This window comes from Hypanus sabinus, chromosome 21 (genome assembly GCF_030144855.1).
Source record: "Hypanus sabinus isolate sHypSab1 chromosome 21, sHypSab1.hap1, whole genome shotgun sequence".
Lineage (NCBI taxonomy): Eukaryota > Metazoa > Chordata > Chondrichthyes > Myliobatiformes > Dasyatidae > Hypanus > Hypanus sabinus.
This window is the reverse complement of record NC_082726.1, coordinates 63543773-63563699: the sequence shown is the minus strand read 5'-3', so window position 1 is coordinate 63563699 and position 19927 is coordinate 63543773. Positions and strand designations below refer to the sequence as shown.

The 19927-nt window shown below is 42.1% G+C and overlaps 1 protein-coding gene across 4 annotated transcripts in view; it reads left to right on the top strand.

Moving 5' to 3' along the window:
- Positions 1–7648: 7648 nt before the first annotated feature.
- The window catches only part of LOC132379125 (uncharacterized), a 35597-nt gene continuing 23318 nt past the window's right edge, over positions 7649–19927 (top strand). Inside the window, exons 1-2 of one of the 4 annotated variants that reach the window (XR_009507303.1) lie at positions 7649–7732; positions 8011–9069. The gene's annotated coding sequence lies outside the window, so the exon portion shown is untranslated. Of the gene's footprint in view, positions 7733–8010; positions 9070–13529; positions 13620–19927 lie in introns of those variants that run through there. The other 3 variants (XM_059946736.1, XR_009507304.1, XM_059946735.1) reach the window with 3 other exon arrangements.

The window sequence follows — 19927 nt, the reverse complement described above, 5'->3', positions numbered from 1 at the left end:
AGAAAAGCTCTGTTTTCAGGGATGAAAATGCCATTTCAGTATGAACAGAGGGTCAAAACGAAGAGAAAAAGCTTCAGTTACGGATTTATCCGGTCTAGTGTGGACGTAGCCATATAGTATTACATGGAATAAAGAAGAAAGTGCAGTGTAGGCAGGCAATGAGTGCGAGGTCATAACAGGGTAGATTGTGAGGTCACCAGTCCATTTGTTCATAGTATTCAATGGTGTTGTATTGGCTACTTTAATTTAGAGTTTATGATCTTTGCTCACAACGGTTCTGGATTGGTCTTCCTCTGCTTTATCTTGTTAAACTCTGCACGGTAGTGGCACTGTAGTGTAATGGCTAGCACAATGCTTTACAGTACAGGTGACTGGGTTCAATTCACACCGCTACCTGTTCTCCCCACGATAGCTGGCATTTCCTTCGGGTGCTCTGGTTTCCTCCCACAGTTCAAAGACAAACTGGTTGGTAGGTGAATTGGTCATTGTAAATTGTCCCATGATTAAGAAGTAAATCTGGGGATCGCTGGGTGGCAGGTAAGGGCCTATTCCACTCTGTATCTCAATCAATGAATAAAAATAATAAATAACTTTGACAAACTTCTATAGATGGGTAGTGGAGTGTATATTCACTGGCTGCATCATGGCCTGGTATAGAAAAACCATGGTCCTTGAACAGAATATTCTACAAAAAGTAGCGGATACGGCCCAGTCCATCTCGGATAAAACCCTCCCAAACACTGAGCACATCTACATGAAACATTGTTGCAGAGAAGCGTCATCCATCATCAGGGAACCCCACCACCGACAATATGGTCTCTTCTCGCTGCAGCCACAGGAAGTGGGTACAAGAATCTCAGGACTCACATTACCACGTTCAGGAACAGTTACTAATCTTCAACCATCAGGCCATTGAACAAAAGGGGATGACTCCACTCAAATCGCTTGCCCCATCATTGAAATGTTCCCACAACTAATGTTCATCTCAAGGACTTCATCTCATACTCTCAATATTTATTGCTTGTTTATTTATATTATTGTTTCCTCTTTTTGTGTTTGCATAGATTGTTGTCTTGTACACTCTGGTTAAACGCCCTAGTTGGGTGATCTTTCATTGATTCTGTCATTGTTACTATTTGATAGATTTGTTGACAGATTTGATAGATTTCATGCCCACATGAAAATGATTCTCAAGGTTGTATGTGGTGACTTGTATGTACTTTGATTATAAAATTTACTTTGAACTTTAAGCAGAAACTCTAATGAGCAGACTTTTATTAAGATTAAGATGAGTCACGAGAGATTGCAGATGCCAAAAATCTGCAGCAACACTCAAAAAGCCAGAAGAATTTCATCATTATTTCAGGGTTTTAAAATTATTTATTCATTTATGGGATGTGGGCATTGTCAGCTAAGCCAGCATTTATTGCCCATCCCTAGTTGCCCTTGAGAAGGTGGTAATGAGCTGCTTTCTTGAACCGCTACAGTCCCTGTGGTGTAGGTACACCCACAGTGCTATTAGGGAATGAATGCCATGATTTTGACCCAGTGACAATGAAGGAACAGTGATATTTTTCCAAGTCAGGATGATGAGTGACTTGGAGGGGGATTCCCAAGTGGTGGTGCTCCCAGGTATCTGCTGTTCTCGTCCTTCTAGATGGTAGTGGTTATGGGTCTGGAAGGTGCTGCCTTAGGGACTTTGGTGTTTTGTTGCAGTGCATCTTGTAGATAGTACACACTGCTGCAACTGTTGGTCGACGGTAAAGGGGTTGGATGCTTGTGGAAGAGGTACCAATCAAGTGGGCTGCCTTATACTGGATGGTGTCAAGTTTCTTGAATGTTGATGGAGTTGCACTCATCCAGGCGAGTGTCGAGTACTCCATTACACTCCCGACCTGAGCTTTGTAGATAGTGGACAGGTCATTGATGCAGCACCTGAAGAGAGTTGGTCCTAGGACACTCCCCTGAGGAACTCCTGCAGTGATGTCCTGAGGATGAGATGATTGACCTCCAGCCACCACAACCATCTTCCTTTGTGTCAGGCATGATTTCCCCCTGATTCCCACTGACTCCATTTTAGCTAATGACATATTAGGCCAAATGCTGCCTTGGTGTCGAGGGCTATCACTCCAACTCACCTCTGGTATTTAGCTTTTTGATCTGTGTTTGGACCAAGGAGGTAATGATGTCAGGAGCTGAGTGGCCTTGATGGAACCCAAACTGGGCATCAGTAAGCAGGTTATTGTGGAGTAGGTGCTGCATGATAGCACTGTTGATGACCCCTTCCATTACTTTGCTTATGATTGAGAGTAGGCTGATAGGGCAGTAATTGGCTGATTGGATTTGTCCTGTTTCTTGTGTAAAGGACATACCTGGGCAATTTTCCACTTTGCTGGGTAGATGCCAGTGTTGTAGCTGTACTGGAACAGTTTGGCTAGAGGTGAGGCAAGTTCTGGAGCAAAGTCTTCAGGACCATTGCTGGGATTTTGTCTGGGCCCATAGCCTTCAACGTCTGATGATATCACATGGAGTGAATCAGATTGGCTGTATTCTGACATCTGGGATGCTGGGGACTTCTGGAGGAGGCCGAGCTGGACCATCTACTCAGCACTTCTGGCTGAAGATTGTTGCAAATGCCTCAGCCTGATCTTCTGCACAGGAGTGCTGGGCTCCTGTATCATTGAGAGGATTTCAAACTGAAACAACTTGCCTGATCTGCTGAGTTTTCCTGCTCCTCTGTCGCTCAATTTTTGAAAATTAATGACAGCCAGAGATGTCTTCCCCCCCCCCCCCCAGAACAGAAATGGCTAATGCAAGGAAGATTAATTTTGACGTGGTTGGAAGAAAATATGGGGTAATGTCAGAGGTAGGTTTTTTCACACAGAGAGAGGTGGGTGCATCGAATGTGCTGCCAAGGCTGCCGGTAGAGGACATTTAAGTTCAAAGTTCAAAGTATGTATACTTTATTCAACCTTGGATTCATCTCCTTACAGGCACCCACGAAACAAAGAATCTTAATAGAACCCATTAAAAAAAGAAAGTCCAAATACCCAGTGTGCAGAAAGAGAAAACAATAAAAGCAAGCACACAGCATTCAGAAAGACACTCTTTGATAAGCACATGGATGATAGAAAAATGGATGTCTATGTTGGAGAGATGGGTTAGATCAATCTTAGAATAAGTTAAAAGGCCAGCACATTAGTATGGGCTGAAGGGCCTTTGCTGTGCTGTAATGTTCTATGCAAAGCAATTACATTTGTGTGGTCTCGGACGCACAATGTGCGTGGGGACAGGACCGTACTTCAAAGTCAAAAAATAACTGCAGTGACTAGAAGAAAACAGAAAATGCAGGAAAAAGTCTAGCAGATCAGACAACGAGAAACAGAGTTTAAGAGTACTGTCAAAGGCTCTTTGTCAGAACAAGCTAGTTTTAAATTACACAGAGGATGGGGAAGGACAGAAAAAACAAAGGGAACATCTCTTACAGAGTTAGGGCTGAACTTCATGAGTCACACATATCTCTGCCTTGGTGAATACTTCTAGAATTTCAGCTTTTATAACATGATCATGCTTGTTCAGTGATGAAATGGCCTGCTGACAGATCACTGTTTAGTAATTGGTTCAATATGTGAGTGGGATATAAACTTAAATAAAATTAGTTCTCTACATCATCAGGAGTGGCACAGTAGCATAATACATTGCTTCAGAGTGCCAGAGATTGGAGTTCAATTCCTGTTGCTGTATGTGTGGAATTTGTGCATTGTCCCTGAGAACGCATGGCTTTCCTTTGGGTGCTCTGGTTTTCTCCCACCTTCCAAAGATGTATAGGTTAGTAGGTTACTTGGTCACTTGGGCTTGTTGGGCTGGATGGCATGGTTTGAGTATCTTAGAAACTACTGACCTCCCGGGATTTTTATACACAGCTGCCTCTTAGAGTTTACAGAGAATGGTGAGAAAAATAAACTAAAAACGTCCAGTTCAATGGGCGGGAACACCTTGTTAATGAGTGAGGTTAGAAGAGGGTGTCCTCAAGCTGACAGGAGGGCAACGGTGGCTCAAATAACACGTGTTACAGCTGTGCTTTGCCCCTCAATTGTCAAACGAAGTGGACAAGCCACTACAGCAGAAGACCACAAACATACAGGAGGTTCCTAATAAAGTGGCCATTGAGCATATATTTATGAATAAAAACTTCAAGTTCAAGTTGAATATAGCCAAACAAAACAGTGTACCTCTGGGGCCAAAGTGCAAAACACTTTACCGACAGCACACAGCACACTGCATGTAACAGAAGTAGCACATGTGGTTACAATTTCAGAAAAAAACATACAGTCACAAAGATTAAAAATATATGTAACCAAAATCCCTGTGTGGCATGACTAGACTGATGGTAAGTTGCCTTGGTCCAGCTTGTTCTTCCACTGTGCAAACACCAGTGAACACCGGACAGCAGCACCGCCTTAGCATCTCCTCCCCTGAGTGACCAGCACAGGTGATCCCATGGCCTCGGCCTAGTTCTCGCCACAGCTGAGGCAATACAGCTCCCCTGCCGTTGGTCTCACCAATGAACCGATGAACTGGACTTGCATTATTCTACATTACCGATGTCCAACAGGGTCTTGCGATTCCAAGACAGTCACTCGCACCACGTTCTCTCTTGATGGTGAATAGTACACAAAACAGCTGAGTGACAACACAACAGCAGTATGCAATAAGTCCAGCTCCACTGCTGTTGGGCGGCTCGCTGATGAGATGATCCTACTGCAATTGGCCTATTGCCACAATAGGGCTAAGCGGATACAGTCTCGTTGGCTCTTCGTGTGGCCTTGGGTTACCTGGACGATACAAATACCTATGTCAGGATGGGTTTATTGACTACAGCTCAGTGTTCAACACCATCGTTCCTACAGTACTGATTGAGGAGTTGCAGAACCTGTGCCTCTGTACCTCCCTCTGCAATTGGACCCTCGACTTCCTAACTGCAAGACCTCCATCTGTGTGGATTGGAAATAACATCTCCATCTCGCTGATAATCAGCACTAGGGCACCTCAGGGGTGTGTGCTTAGTCCACTGCTCTACTCTCTCTACACTCGTAACTCTACATTCTACATGTGGCCAGGAACAGCTCAAATGCCTCTATAAGTTTGCTGACAGTGCAACTGTTATTACCAGAATTTCAGATGGTGATGAGGGGCATACAGGAGTGAGATATACTAGTTAGTTGAGTGATGTCAAAGCAACAACCTTGCACTCAACGTCAGTAAGACCAAAGAACTGATTGCAGACTTTCAAAGGGGTAAGACGAGGGAATACACACCAGTCCTCATAGAGGGCTCAGAAGTGGAGAGCAAGCAATTTCAAGTTCCTGGGTGTCAAGATCTTTGAGAACCTAACCTGGACCTGAGCTATCGATGCAGCTACAAAAAAGGCACGACGGCTGCTGTATTTCATTCGGAGTTTGAGGAAATTAGGTCTGTCACCAAAGAACAACTGCAGATTTCCGCAGATGTACCATGGTGAGCATTCTATCTGGCTGCATCACCGTCTGCTATTGGGGCGGGGTGGGGGGTTGCTGCAGAGAGTTGTAAACTCAGTCAGCACCATCATGTGCTCTAGCCTCTGCAGTCTGCAGGATACCTTCAAGGAGCGATGTCTCAAAAAAGCAGTATTCATCATTAAGGACCCCCATCACCCAGGTCATCTTGTTCTCATTGCTACCATCAAGAAGGAGATACAGAAGCCTAGTAGAATACTTACAACAATGCAGGACCAGCTTCTTCCCCTCTGCCATCCAATTTCTGAACAGCCTTTGATACCATGAACACTACTACATTTTTATTTCTATTTTTGCACTACTTGCTTAAGTTAACTATTTAATATATATATATACTTGCTATGGTTCAATTTTTTTTCCAGTTATTATGTACTACATTGTACTGCTGCTGCAAAGACAACAAATTTCATGACATATGCTGGTGATATCAAACCTTATTCTGATTCAGTACTTGATGTTCTGAGCATACAGCGGTGACTCTGGATCATAAAAAAGATGTACAAGACGAGCAAAAGCACCTTTGATTGGACCTGGAATGGCCACTGCGTCCGAATGTGCTAGCGTCTCAGAGCAGGATCCACCCATCCAATTCCCTCATTTAAAAGCCTAAAATTTAAATACATCAGCTGGTAACTTCCCATTTCAGCACTCTGTCTAGTTTGTCCTGAAAGCTGCTGCCATAAAGTCATAGAGTATGGACACAGGCCTTTGGCCCAATGAGTCCATACTGTCGATTTCCAGACTTATCACATAAGATTTAATTTTACTACCATCACACATCAAATGATATATTCCAGTACTTTCTATCAAACTAGCAATATTAATTAAAAGCATCAGATAAAATACATTAAAAGCAAAGTATTCTGAGAATATCAGTGTGTGCACTGGTAGATCATGTAATGCTACGTAACAAATTGAGGTCTGCAGGTCAGTATCTAACAGTCCTTTATTAAATTAGAGATATCTAAATACTTCTTTTACAGAAGGTTAATGATTGCTGTCTGCATGCAATGGCAAATCAAGGGAGCGACATATCAAACATCCTAATTCCTTCATTAAAACTTTTTTTTATAATCACACTTCAAAGGACTTCTCTGGGAGGTTTTCAAGGAACAAGAAAGGCATTTTGTAAAGTCAAGCCCTTCTTTAGAAATCTGTAATTCAGAGAGACAATGGTGCAGCTGGTAGAGTTGTGACCTCAGAGGCCAAGGTTCAATCCTGCCCTCCGGTGCTACACAGCATGTGTGGCATTGTATCTTCTGTCAATCCTGTTGACAGAGCCCTAGTCCTTGGGTGTGTGGAGGGTTGTGTGGATTTTGCATATTCCCTCAATGGCTGTGTGTGTTTCCCCCGGGAGCTCTCGTTTCCACGTGACAGTAAGATATTGGAGCAGAATTCGGCCATTTGCCCCATCGAGTCCACTCTGTCATTTCATCAGGGCTGATGCAATTTTCCCTCTTAGCCCCAATCTCCTGGCCTTTCACCAATTGTTTGGTGTCAAGGAGGCCTCCCCTCATTCTTCTGAATTCCAGTGAGTACAGGCCCAGAGCCATCAAACGCTCCTCATATGAAAAGCCTTTCAATCCCAGAAACATTTTCCTCAACCCCCCTTGAACTCTCATCCCAAGTCTATGCGGGTTGTGGGCCAACTGTAAATTGTTCTTTACATGTAGGGGGTGTGTGTTAGGATCTGGGAGGGTAGTGGATGAGAATGTGGGGAGATTTTAAACTGGGATGAATGTAGGTTTAGTGTCAATGGATGATTGATAGTTGGTAGGTCGAAGGGAATGTTTTTCTGCCATATCCCTTTATAACACAAAAGGTAATGGCTGTACACGGTTAAGAAGACTACAGCCAGACGAGTCTTTCAATTGTCAGTCATTGTTCAAAGTAACGTTGTTATCAAAGTACATGTGCTGTCTTTACGACAGTTATTTAGTTTATAATATTTTCGCTTAGTAATTCATTCAATAGTATTTTCTAGTTAGAATTAGAAGTGTTTAAAGTGTATTCATTGCATGTAAAATATATCGGCATGCGATGACGTCACATCCGGTTTCGCCGCGTCTTGTGGGAAAGTACCGGTTTGAAATTAGCGCGAGGGTGGGGGCTTTCCACGAGGCTCACCTGAGCACAAGCAGTTTGCAGGCATGAGAAATCACAGTGAGAGCAACGCTGTAAGTTAATAGATAATCGATATATTGAACTAAGATATTAATGCTGATCCTGTTAGAGGTAACGACGGTAGATAATGTTTATGCTTTCGTTAGTTAAAGAGTCGCGGATAGTTTGCATGGAAGTGTATTTAAAGTAGTCAATGGAGCAGGTAAACTCTCCCTGTATACTGCACCTTAGTGTAATGTAGTTATAGTCACCTTTGCAAGTATTTACACTTGAAATGTGATATTAAGGAAGGAACAAATACTGTATCAATCTTGTATTGTTTTATCAACAGTTTTCACCATATGTTAATGTGAAGAGTGAACAGTAAATGGTTAATCTTACTGCGATCTGGTTCTTATTAACTGTGGTTTATCCGGACGTTAAATTCGGCGTTTCGTTACACCCGAAGGAGAACGTGACAGTACATATACGTCACCATATATACCCCTGAGATTCATTTTCTTGTGGGCATTCACAGTAGATACACGAAGCACAATATATTCAATGAAAGACCACGTTCAACAGGATGGAGAAGCAACTGTGCAAAGACAAACTGTGCAAATACAAAATGAAAAAAAAAGAAAAAACCTCCAAGAGGACCACTACCTTGTTGTAGGGTTTGGAGGACTGGGACTCAATGTCCCAGAGAATCATGTAGGCTGGATTCAGGGCTTTATGCTTTGGGTTTTGGTAGAATCATCCATGCCTAACAGGTCAAATGGTAGAGGCAGGTTTAAGAGGGGTCCACTGGTCCTCCAGATTTGGGGGTTCAGCTCAGGGCTAACAAAACAGCTGCAGAAACAGCAATGAAGAATCCTTCTCCCCTGAGTGTGACGGTATTCCTGAGTCTCCACCCGGGACTTGCATGGCTGACAGTCGTGAAAACTGAGGGGAAGCTCCTGACATGACAAAGGAAGCCCTGAGCACTGACAGGGACGGAGGACGTTCATTGCTGCCCTAAACGCTGGCTAATGGGCAGTAAGGAACTAACTCAATAAGCAATAAATATCAAGAGATGAGATGATGAAGAGTCCTCGAAAGTGAGTCCGCGTTGTGGGAAGAGTTCAGTGACAGGGGAATGAAGCTGAACCTGTGTGTGTGTAGTTTTCAACTGATTCTATTTTACCTTTTGTTCTACTGTAAGTGCCTGCAACAAAACGCATTTCAGGGTATTATTTGGTGAAAGGGGAAATCCAACCTTGCGGACAACACTGCTATTAAGTACAGAGACTGATTTTTTTTTACTGTACATTTTGTTTCAGAGAAATATTCCACTTTCATTGGGAAATATTGCTGTAGTCTCGGTTTCTTCAGCTTTTTGGATAGTCCAATGATTCAATTTAATATTAAAGAATGTATATAGTATACAACCTGAAATCTTTACTCTTTGTAGCCATGCACGAAACAGAGCGAAAAGAACCCGAAGAATGAATGACAGAAGAACATTAGAACCACAAAGCCCCCCTCCCCTTCTTTGCACCAGCAGCAAAAGCATCAACCCTCCCCCTAACTTGTTCCGGCAAAAACATCAGCACCCCCCGCATCATCCACCATGCAAGCGATAGCAAAGCCCCCAGAGACATGATCTAGAGTCCATCAGAAGCTACTGACCATCCCAAAACTTTGACATCTCAGCAGGCCCTTCCTCTCACTAGCGAAGGAGAGATATCACTCCTGCTACAGTAAGAGGGGTGGCCAACAGCTTGCTACTTTGACATTACAATCTGCAGCAATGCTTATTGAATTACCCCGCCTCGCAAATGAGCAGACTCTCTCTCTCAGCATCGAGAGAGAGAGAGAGAGAGTGCAGAGGTCTCTGACGGCTGCGCCCGTATGAACTCCATTTTCTCTACAAGCTAACTTTGCTTGCTGTACAATAGCCTGTCTGGCACATGTGACAACGTGGCAGTTAATAAATCCCCTTGAACAAAAGTCGTTAAACATTGGCACATCCTTAATGGCAACCACAGTGGCGGGAAATAGTGTAAAGCTGTAGGGAAGAATGAAGACAGAAGCTTGATTGGAACAATTTGGAAAGTAAGCGGGCAAATACAAGCAGACACTGGAATGAGTAATGAGCAAGCAGCTGCAAGAAAACCGTACATAGGCAGTCACCCTACCCCCACAGACTGTGCTGTAATTTGGATTAAGTGATTACGTCACACATTAAATATCAATTAACTGTTGGCTTCCAATTTGCAATTACACTCAATTGAAAAGTAAGCAAAACTCCCTTCACAGAAAAACTCAACAAAAGCTAAGCTGATCGTCCTTAGACTTTATATTTCTCATGTTTCTTCTGACATGCGAAAGGATTATCTTAAATTCAAGTTTATTGTCATTCAACCATACACAAGGATACAGCTAAACAAAGCAATGTGCCTCTGGGGCCAACGTACAAAAAACACCTTACATACAGTTACACACAGCACTTAGAGTTATAATCCAGCACAGCACACACAGTCACAAAATGATATCAGCTCAAGTCCGGGGGTGGAGTGGCATAAAGACTGATAGGTTGACATCAAGTGTGAGCTCATCATGCTATTTTATCAGCTTTATTTATTTATATATTAGTATTACTTGTTTTTTTTTTGTATTTACACATTTTGTCTTCTTTTGCACATTGGTTGCTATTTTTTGTTTGTGAGTAATTTTTCTTGGGCATTTTTCTTTTTAAAATGTTTTTTTTAATGATTCTATGACTATACTGGACTCCAAGAACTATGAGTACAGCAGGTCTACCACATCAATGTAGTTCAGAGCTGCTGGACGAGGTGTTGAAGGAGCCTCCGGAAGGATCAGAGAAGGAAAAGCTGGTGATCAGGTCAGAGAAGGAGAAGCTGACAGGCGGGATGGAGAAGGAGAAGCTGGTGATCGGCTCGGCTCGGAGAAGCTGGTGGGCAGCTGGGAGAAGAAGAAGGTAGCAGTCAGGTCGGAGAGTGTTCGATGAGGCTGACCTGGATGCAGACCATGCTGCTGCCGGCTACATGCCGACAGCGGATTTGGTGTGCGAAAGCAGCGTGTAGTGTAACTGTGAGCAAAAACGTCTTGGACGTTTATCTTGTGATTGCAAGACCATGTTGGACATTGATAACGTAAGATGCCACAGATGTTTCCCTTGTTTGGTGGTGAGACAGGCGATGAGGCAGCAGCGTGGCCTCGGTTGTAGCGAGGACTAGGCCTCAAGCTGTGGGCTTGCCTGCTGCTGCAGCTCAGGTAAGGAGGCACCGGAGATAGTGTCATGTGGCATTGTGCTCGGTTGGGAGTTGGCCTCTCCCATAAGTACTACCCTCCATTGTTTGACTGGCATAATGGCAGGCTGGATTGCCAGGAGCTATACCATCAATTTATTTGTTACTTAGGGTTTTGGACTGTTTTCTTGCATAACAATGTGTGGGTGTTTTTTTTCTCTCTCACCATTTTGAATGCATATTATGCACTTTGGCACCAGAGGAGCTCTGTCTCATTTGACTGTATCCATGTACAGTCAAAATGATCATTAAACTTGATTTGATTGATTTACTTTCGAATCGTATTTCTTTTCTATTGTGAAAGCCTGCAGGAAAGTGAATCTCAGAATCAGAATCAGGTTTATTATCACCGACATGAGTCGTGAAATTTGTTAACTTAGCAGCAGCAGTTCAATGCAATACATAATATAGAAGAATAAATAAGCAAATAATCAGTAAACCAATTGCAGTATACTTATTTTGAATAGATTAAAACCGTGCAAAAACAGAAATAATATATAGTTAAAAAGTGAGGTAGTGTCCAAGGGTTCAATGTCCATTTAGGAATTGGATGGCACAGGGGAGGAAGCTGTTCCTGCATCACTGAGTGTGTGCCTTCAGGCTTCTGTACCTCCTACCTGGTGATAACAGTGAGAAAAGGGCATGCCCTGGGTGCTGGAGGTCCTTAATAATGGACGCTGCCTTTCTGAGCCACCACTCCTTGAAGATGTCCTGTGCACTTTGTAGGCTAGTGCCCAAGATGGAGCCAAATGTAAAACCCTCTGCAGCTTTTTTTGGTCCTGTACAATAGCTCACCCCCCACCCCCCCATACCAGACAGTGATGCAGCTTGTCAGAATGCTCCCCACAGCACATCTATAGAAGTTTTTGATTGTTTCTGTTGACATATCAAAATCTCCTCAAACTCCTAATGAAGTATAGTCACCATTTTGCTTTCTTTATAACTGCATCAATATGTTGGCACCAGGTTAAGTCCTCAAAGATCTTGACATCTAGGAATTTGAAACTGCTCACTCTCTCCAGTTCTGATTTATCTATGAGGATTGGTATGTGTTCCCTCATATACAACCTCAGTATTGTATATGGTGACATACACTGTATGTATTTTGATAATAAATTTACATGGAATTTACATTTATTTTGACTATCCGTTGTTATACAACAGATGGAGAGCCCAATCTGAGAAAACATTACTTCTATCTTTAAAAGCAAAAAGAGCAATCCTATTCAAGTTTAAGTTCAAGTTCTGCTTGTCATTCAAAGTATACGCATATCCTGCCCAATTTAACAACACTCCTCCAGACCAAGCATGTTACGGAGTACTTACATTTTGTAAAAATTTTCGATAAAAGTCTGAACAATGCCAAGTGACACTTTAACTCTTTGTGAGCTCACAGCATATAAGGTGTCTGTACAAGTTAGATTTGTTAAATATTTGCAGCTGAATTCTTTATGGCCTCAGGCACAAGTGCTTGAGAGCAAAAGACGAAGAGCTTAAAAACGCAAACAGGAGGATATCTGCAGATGCTGGAAATTCAAGCAACGCACACGAAATGCTGGTGGAACACAGCAGGCCAGGCAGCATCTATAGGAAAAAATACAGTCGACATTTCCTGTTGATGCTGCCTGGCCTGCTGCGTTCCACCAGCATTTTGTGTGTGTTGACCAAAGAGCTTATCTGTCTCTGTGTGTTTCTCAATGCTTGTGGATCTAACCCCTGTTTACTGAGGCACCTCTCGGAGCTTCACCTCTAGACCAAGGAATCAGAATCGTCGGTTCCTAGGACTGAACCAGGGTGGTTTCATGAGTCAGACCTCTGAGTTCCCCCGATGACAGCAACAATCAGTGGAGACTAATTATCACGAACCATGAACTCTTTGTGGAAATCTTTGTAACTAGTGTTTATTTGTGTTTTCTGTTTTATGATAATAAATTAGGCTTAAGTTACTTCGTTGTGTTTGTACACTTATTACCACATGTCCTGGACACTTAATTGGTTTGAATCTTCTGGGTTTATCAACCCAGCTCATTACACCAACGTGCACAACACAATACCTGTAACTCACGTACGTAACGCATAAAGTAATATTACCACAAGTAAATTAACAAATAATAAGGTGCATTTATGACACAAGGTAAAAGATAAACAGTATAATGCTCCATGTGTGAGGAGACCTGGCTGGTGGCAGGAAGTTCAGTGGTCATACAGCCTGGGAGAAGAAGCTCCTTCCCATTCTTACAATCCTTGTCCCAATGCTACGGTACCTCCTGCCTGATGGTAGGGGGTCAAAGAGATCGCTGGACGGATGGGGGTGATCAATGACAATGCTAAGTGCCCTGCGTATGTGGTGCTCCTGATAAATATCTCTGATAGGTGGAAAACAGACTCTGAAGATCCTCTCATCAGTCCTTGTAATCCTTGTAGGGACTGTGGTCAGATGCCTTGCAGTTCCTGTATCAGGATACATTCAGAAGTGCTCCTGTGAAAGTTGGTTAGAACTGGGGGCCACTGCAGCCTCACCTGAATCGGTCTGCTCAGGAAGTGGAGATATTGCTGTGCTTTCTTGAGCAAAGAGGCGGTGGAATAGACCTGCTGAAGGCACCTTGTCATGGACTCTGCACCTTACTTGTCTACCTGCACCTCTTCTGTAACAATATCTTAAGTATTCTGTTATTGATTTCCTTTTGCACTACCTCGATGTACTTACGTGTGGAATGACCTGTCTAGGTGACATGAAAACAAGCTTTTTCATTATGTCTTACAATATCCAATAATCAACAGTCAGGGATCCACTTCATTTGCCAAATACATATATACAAAACCTGTGTTAATTTCCTGCTGCTGTCTGTAAGGAGTTTGTATGTTTTTTCCATGACCGTGTGGGTTTCCTCTGGGTGCTTCGGATTCCTCGCACAGAGCAAGGGTGTACTGGTTGGGAGGCTAATTGGTCATTGTAAATTGTCCAATGATTATATAATTGAAAGCCCCTTTCTTCTTGGGCGCCTCCAGAAATGGCAGTCTCCTAACTCAGTGCGAGACACACACCCTTCTCCAGCCTGGGTATACACACTATACAGAGGCTGGGATGTTTCACCCACCCACGCCCTGGTTTGCGTGAATGCTGTGATTTGCCGCCCTGTTACGGCTTCTCGCAGGGAACATCAGATTGCACATTGCATGCAATTAAAAGAAGTATATTCATGAATATTAACTTAATTAAAGAGATAGTAGAGAAAAGAAAGAGGAGAACAGAAAGAGTCCATTATAATTAAACAGTCAAATGTGCACAGGTTGGAGCTCAAATCTTCCAAAAGCCATATTCACTGATCCCCAGTAGACTTCCACACCTTGGCTCCATTGAATCATAGTCCTCACCACTGCACCTCCAGACTGTACCCTACGACTGCTGCTCTCCCGCGTCTCCTCTCTTTATCTCATGCTGAACAAAGACAAAGACTCCCACTGGTGTTAGGCACAAAAAAACCCCACTTCCCCCAGCCTTCCCTCCTGATTGAACGGCCCACATTTCGAAGCACATCGTATCTCTAACATAAATCCAAAGATCCAAGCAGTGAAATTTTTACCGGGGCATTAAATAATGATTAAATACCCTGCTGGATTTAATTTATGCACTTTATTTTGTTTATCTATGCATAATTCATTTGTTGATATAATTCTTATTTCCTAAATTGTTGTGTGTTATGTGTGCAACTATGCTTTACAGCCTGCCCTGGAGAAATGTAGTCTTGTTTTGTGATGTACATGTATATAGTTAAATGACAATACTCTTGACTTGATTAGGTCAGGATCAATACGGAAATTGATGGGCAGTGTGTCTTGAAGGTCTGGTAGGGCCTGATCCGAATAAATAAATACATATATCAGACATTTGCTGTGGCGTGTTGGTGCAACATGCAACAACAAAAAGAACCCACAATATTCAACAATTATGAAGAATAAAGAATTATATAAAAAAACTAAAGTTAGAAGTTAAAGTATGAATATGGATCAAATTTGTGAACAAATTTCACAACGCATGCTGGTGATAATAAACCTGATTCTGTTTCTGGAATAAAATGTGCATAAATATATAAATACCAGCATGTATTTACAATGTAAACAGCATTATAAAAAGTGGTTTTAAAGTGTTTACACTGCAGTGACTGAGGTAATAGATAGAGGAAGGGGTGGGAAGGTAACCAAAATGGTTACCTGAGGAACCATTTTGGTTCTGCCTGAGGGAAGAAACGTTCAATCCAATAATATAAAGCTAATCACCAATTACATATTTTCCGAAAACATATTCTCCCTCAGATATCCATCAACTCAAAAACATAAGAGATTCTGCAGGTGCTGGAAATCCAGAGAAACACACAGAAGATGCTGGTGGAATGCAGCAGGCCAGGCAGCATCTGGAGGAAGAAGTACAGTTGACATTTCAGGCCAAGACCCCAGGACAAAGGGTCTTGGCCCGAAACATTGACAGTGCTTCTTCCTATAGATGCTGCCTGGCCTGCTGTGTTCCACCAGCATTTTGTGTGTGTTAATTAAGAATCTGTTAATCTGCTTTAAATACACCCAAAGACAGACTCCATAGCCACCTGTGGCAATGAATTCCACAGATTTACCATCCACTGGCTAAAGAAATTCCTCCTCACCTCAGTCCTAAAGGAACATTCGTCTGTTCTGAGGTTGTTCCCTCTGGTCCTAGACTCCCCCCTATTGGAAACATCCTCTCCACATTCACGCTATCCAGGCCTTTCAATATTCAATAGGTTTCAAAATTCAAAGTAAATTTATGTGACCGTATGCAACCCTGAGATTCATTTTCTTGGGGGCATACTCAATAAGTCCATTTTAGAATAATAACCGTGATAGAGTCAATGAAAGACTTGGGAGTTCAACCAGTGTGCAAAAGGCAACAAAGAATGCAAATACAAAAAGAAAGAAATAATAATAATAATAATAAATAAGCAATAAATATTGTGAACATGAGATGAATAGTCCTTGAAAGGTAGTCCATCGTTTGAGGGACCATTTCATTGATAGTGCAGGTGAAGTTGAGTGTAATTATCCCCTTTGATTCAAAAACTCTTCCTGAACCTGCTAGTTTGAGTCCTGAGGCTCATGTACCTTCTTCCTGATGGTAACAATCCGAAGAGAACATGTCCTGGATGGTGGGGGTCCCAGATCATGGATAGTGCTTTCCTGAGACAACTCTTCATGTAGATGTGCTCAATGGTGGGAGGGCTTTACCACTGATGGATTGGGTCATATCCACTACTTTTTGTTCAAGGGCATTGGTGTTCCAATACCAGGCTGTGATACAGCCAGTCAATATACTGTCCACGACACATCTAGAGAAGTTTGTCAAAGTTTTAGATTTTTCATGCCGAATCTTTGCAAACTTTGCAATGAGATCCCTCTCTTCTTCTAAACCCAGTGAGTACAGGTCCAGAGCCATCAAAGACTGCTCATACATTAACCTTTCCAACCTCAGATCATTTTTGTAAACCTCTTCACGATCCTCTCCGATGCCAGCACACCTTTTCTTAGATAAGATTCAAAACTGCTCACAATACTCTAATGTCGGTCTGACTGATGCCATATAACCATAGACCAGATAACAATTACAGCACGGAAACAGGCCATCTGGGCCCTTCTAGTCCGTGCCGAACAGTTACTCGCACCTGGTCCCACCTACCTGCACAGCCCATTTTTACCCTTCATTACTTTCCTGTCCATATACCTATCCAATTTTTTCTTAAATGACAATACCGAACCTGCCTCTACCACTTCTACTGGAAGCTCATTCCACACAGCTACCACTCTCTGAGTAAAGAAGTTCCCCCTCATGTTACCCCTAAACTTTTGCCCCTTAACTCTCAACTCACGTCCTCTTGTTTGAATCTCCCCTACTTTCAATGGAAAAAGCCTATCCATGTCAACTCTATCTTTCCCCTCATAATTTTAAATACCTCTATTAAGTCCCCCCTCAACCTTCTACGCTCCAAACAATGAAGACCTAACTTGTTCAACCTTCCTCTGTAACTTAGGTGCTGAAACCCAGGTAACATTCTAGTAATTCTCTTCTGTACTCTCTCTAATTTGTTGACATCTTTCCTATAATTCGGTGACCAGAACTGTACACAATACTCCAAATTCGGCCTTACCAAAGCCTTGAACAATTTTAACATTACATCCCAACTCCTATACTCAATGCTCTGATTTATAAAGGCCAGCATACCAAAAGCTTTCTTCACCACCCCATCCACATGTGATTCCACTTTCAGGGAACTATACACCATTATTCCTAGATCACTGAGTTCTACTGCATTCTTCAATGCCCTACCATTTACTGTGTATGTCCTATTTTGATTAGTCCTACCAAATTGTAGCACCTCACACTTATCAGCATTAAACTCCATCTGCCGTCCTTCAGCCCACTCTTCTAACTGGCCTAAATCTCTCTGCAAGCTTTGAAAACCTACTTCATTATCCACAATGCCACCTATCTTAGTATCATCTGCATACTTACTAATCTAATTCACCACCCCATCATCCAGATCATTACTGTATATGACAAACAACATTGGACCCAGTACAGATCCCTGAGGCACACCACTAGTCACCGGCCTCCAACCTGACAAACAGTTATCCACCACTACTCTCTGGCATCTCCCATCTAGCCACTATTGAATCCATTTTACTACTTCAATATTAATACCTAACAATTGAAGCTTCCTAACTAACCTTCCATGTGGAACCTTTTCAAAGGCCTTACTGAAGTCCATATAGACAATATGCACTGCTCTACCTTGTCAACTTTCCTCGTAACCTCTTCAAAAAATTCAATAAGATTTGTCAAACATGACCTTCCACGCACAAATCCATGTTGACTGCTCCTAATCAGACCCTGTCTATCCAGATAATTATATATACCATCTCTAAGAATACTTTCCATTAATTTATCCACCACTGATGTCAAACTTACAGGCAGATAATTGCTAGGTTTACTCTTAGAACTCTTTTTAAATGATGGAACCACATGAGCAATACACCAATCCTTCAGCACCATCCCCGTTTCTAATGACATTTGAAATATTTCTGTCAGAGCCCCTGCTATTTCTACACTAACTTTCCTCAAGGTCCTAGGGAATATCCTGTCAGGATCCAGAGACTTATCCACTTTTATATTCTTTATAGGCTCTAGTGCTTCCTCTTCTTTAATCATCATAGTTTCCACAGCTACCCTACTTGTTTCCCTTACCTTACACAATTCAATATCCTTCTCCTTATTGAATACCGAAGAAAAGAAATTGTTCAAAATCTCCCCTATCTCTTTTGGCTCCACACATAGTTGTCCACTCTGATTCTCTAAGGGACCAATTTTATCCCTCACTATCCTTTTGCTATTAATATAACTATATAAACCCTTTGGATTTATTTTCACCTTACTTGCCAAAGCAACCTTGTATCTTCTTTTAGCTTTTCTAATTTCTTTCTTAAGATTCTTTTTACATTCTTTATATTCCTCGAGCACCTCATTTTTTACTCCATGCTGCCTATATTTATTGTAGATATCTCTCTTTTTCTGAACCAAGTTTTCAATATCCCTTGAAAACCATGGCTCTCTCAAACTTTTAACATTTCCTTTCAACCTAACAGGAACATAAAGATTCTGTACCCTCAAAAATTTCACCTTTAAATGACCTCCATTTCTCTGTTACATCCTTCCCATAAAACAAATTGTCCCAATCCACTCCTTCTGAATCCTTTCGCATCTCCTCAAAGTTAGCCTTTCTCCAATCAAAAATCTCAACCCTGGGTCCAGTCCTATTCTTCTCCATAATTATATTGAAACTAATGGCATTATGATCACTGGACCCGAAGTGCTCCCCAACACATACCTCTGTCACCTGATCTATCTCATTCCCTAACAGGAGATCCAACACTCCTCCTTCTCTAGTCGGTACCTCTATGTATTGCTGCAAAAAACTATCCTGCACACATTTTACAAACTTCAAACCATCCAGCCATTTTACAGAATGGGCTTCCTTGTGTATGCTAAAAGGGGCCGGTAACATCATGAAGGATCCCACACACCCTGCTCACGGACTGTTTGTCTCACTCCCACCAGGGAGGAAGCTATGCAGCATCCACACCAGGACCACCAAACTCAAAAACAGTTACTTTGCCCAAGCAGTAAGGCCGATCAACACTTCCACATACTAACCCACCTCTCCAACTATCACTACTTTATCATTTCCTGTCAGAGTCACCTTATGTACAGACACTCCTGTGCCTAGTGTCACTCTATGGACATACAATCAATCTATATATATATATCAACTATCTTATGTATTTATATTTAGTGTGTTGTTTTATTATTGTGTTCTTTATCTTACTGTGGTTCTCTTTGTGCTGCATTGGATCTGGAGTAAGAATTATTTTGTTCTCCTTTACACTTGTGTACTGGAAATGACATTGAACAATCTTGAATCTTGAAGCTGTTATTGAAAATGTTACATCAGGCCATTTCTTATGGTAACAGGGCCACCTAGCCCAAACAAACCACGCCGGCCAATGACACCCATGTGACCAATTAACCTACTAACATTTTTGGAATGAATACTTTTCAAACTCTTTTCACCCTTCATTCCTTTCAAAGGCAAATACCCCACCCTGTAACTCTGAAAGAGAGATCACATTTCAGTTCCGCTTCGCTGCAGATGAAGTAGCTGTAAATCCACTTTTCATTCACTGAATCATGATAAATGTTTGGAACAAGAACATAGAACAGTACAGACACTTTGGCCTACAATGCTGTGCCAACCATTTAATCTACTCTAAGACCAATCTAACCCCTCCCTCCTACATAGCCCCGTTTTTGTTTTTCCATGTGCCTCAGAGTCTCTTAATTATTCCAAATGTATTTGTCTTTACCACCATCTC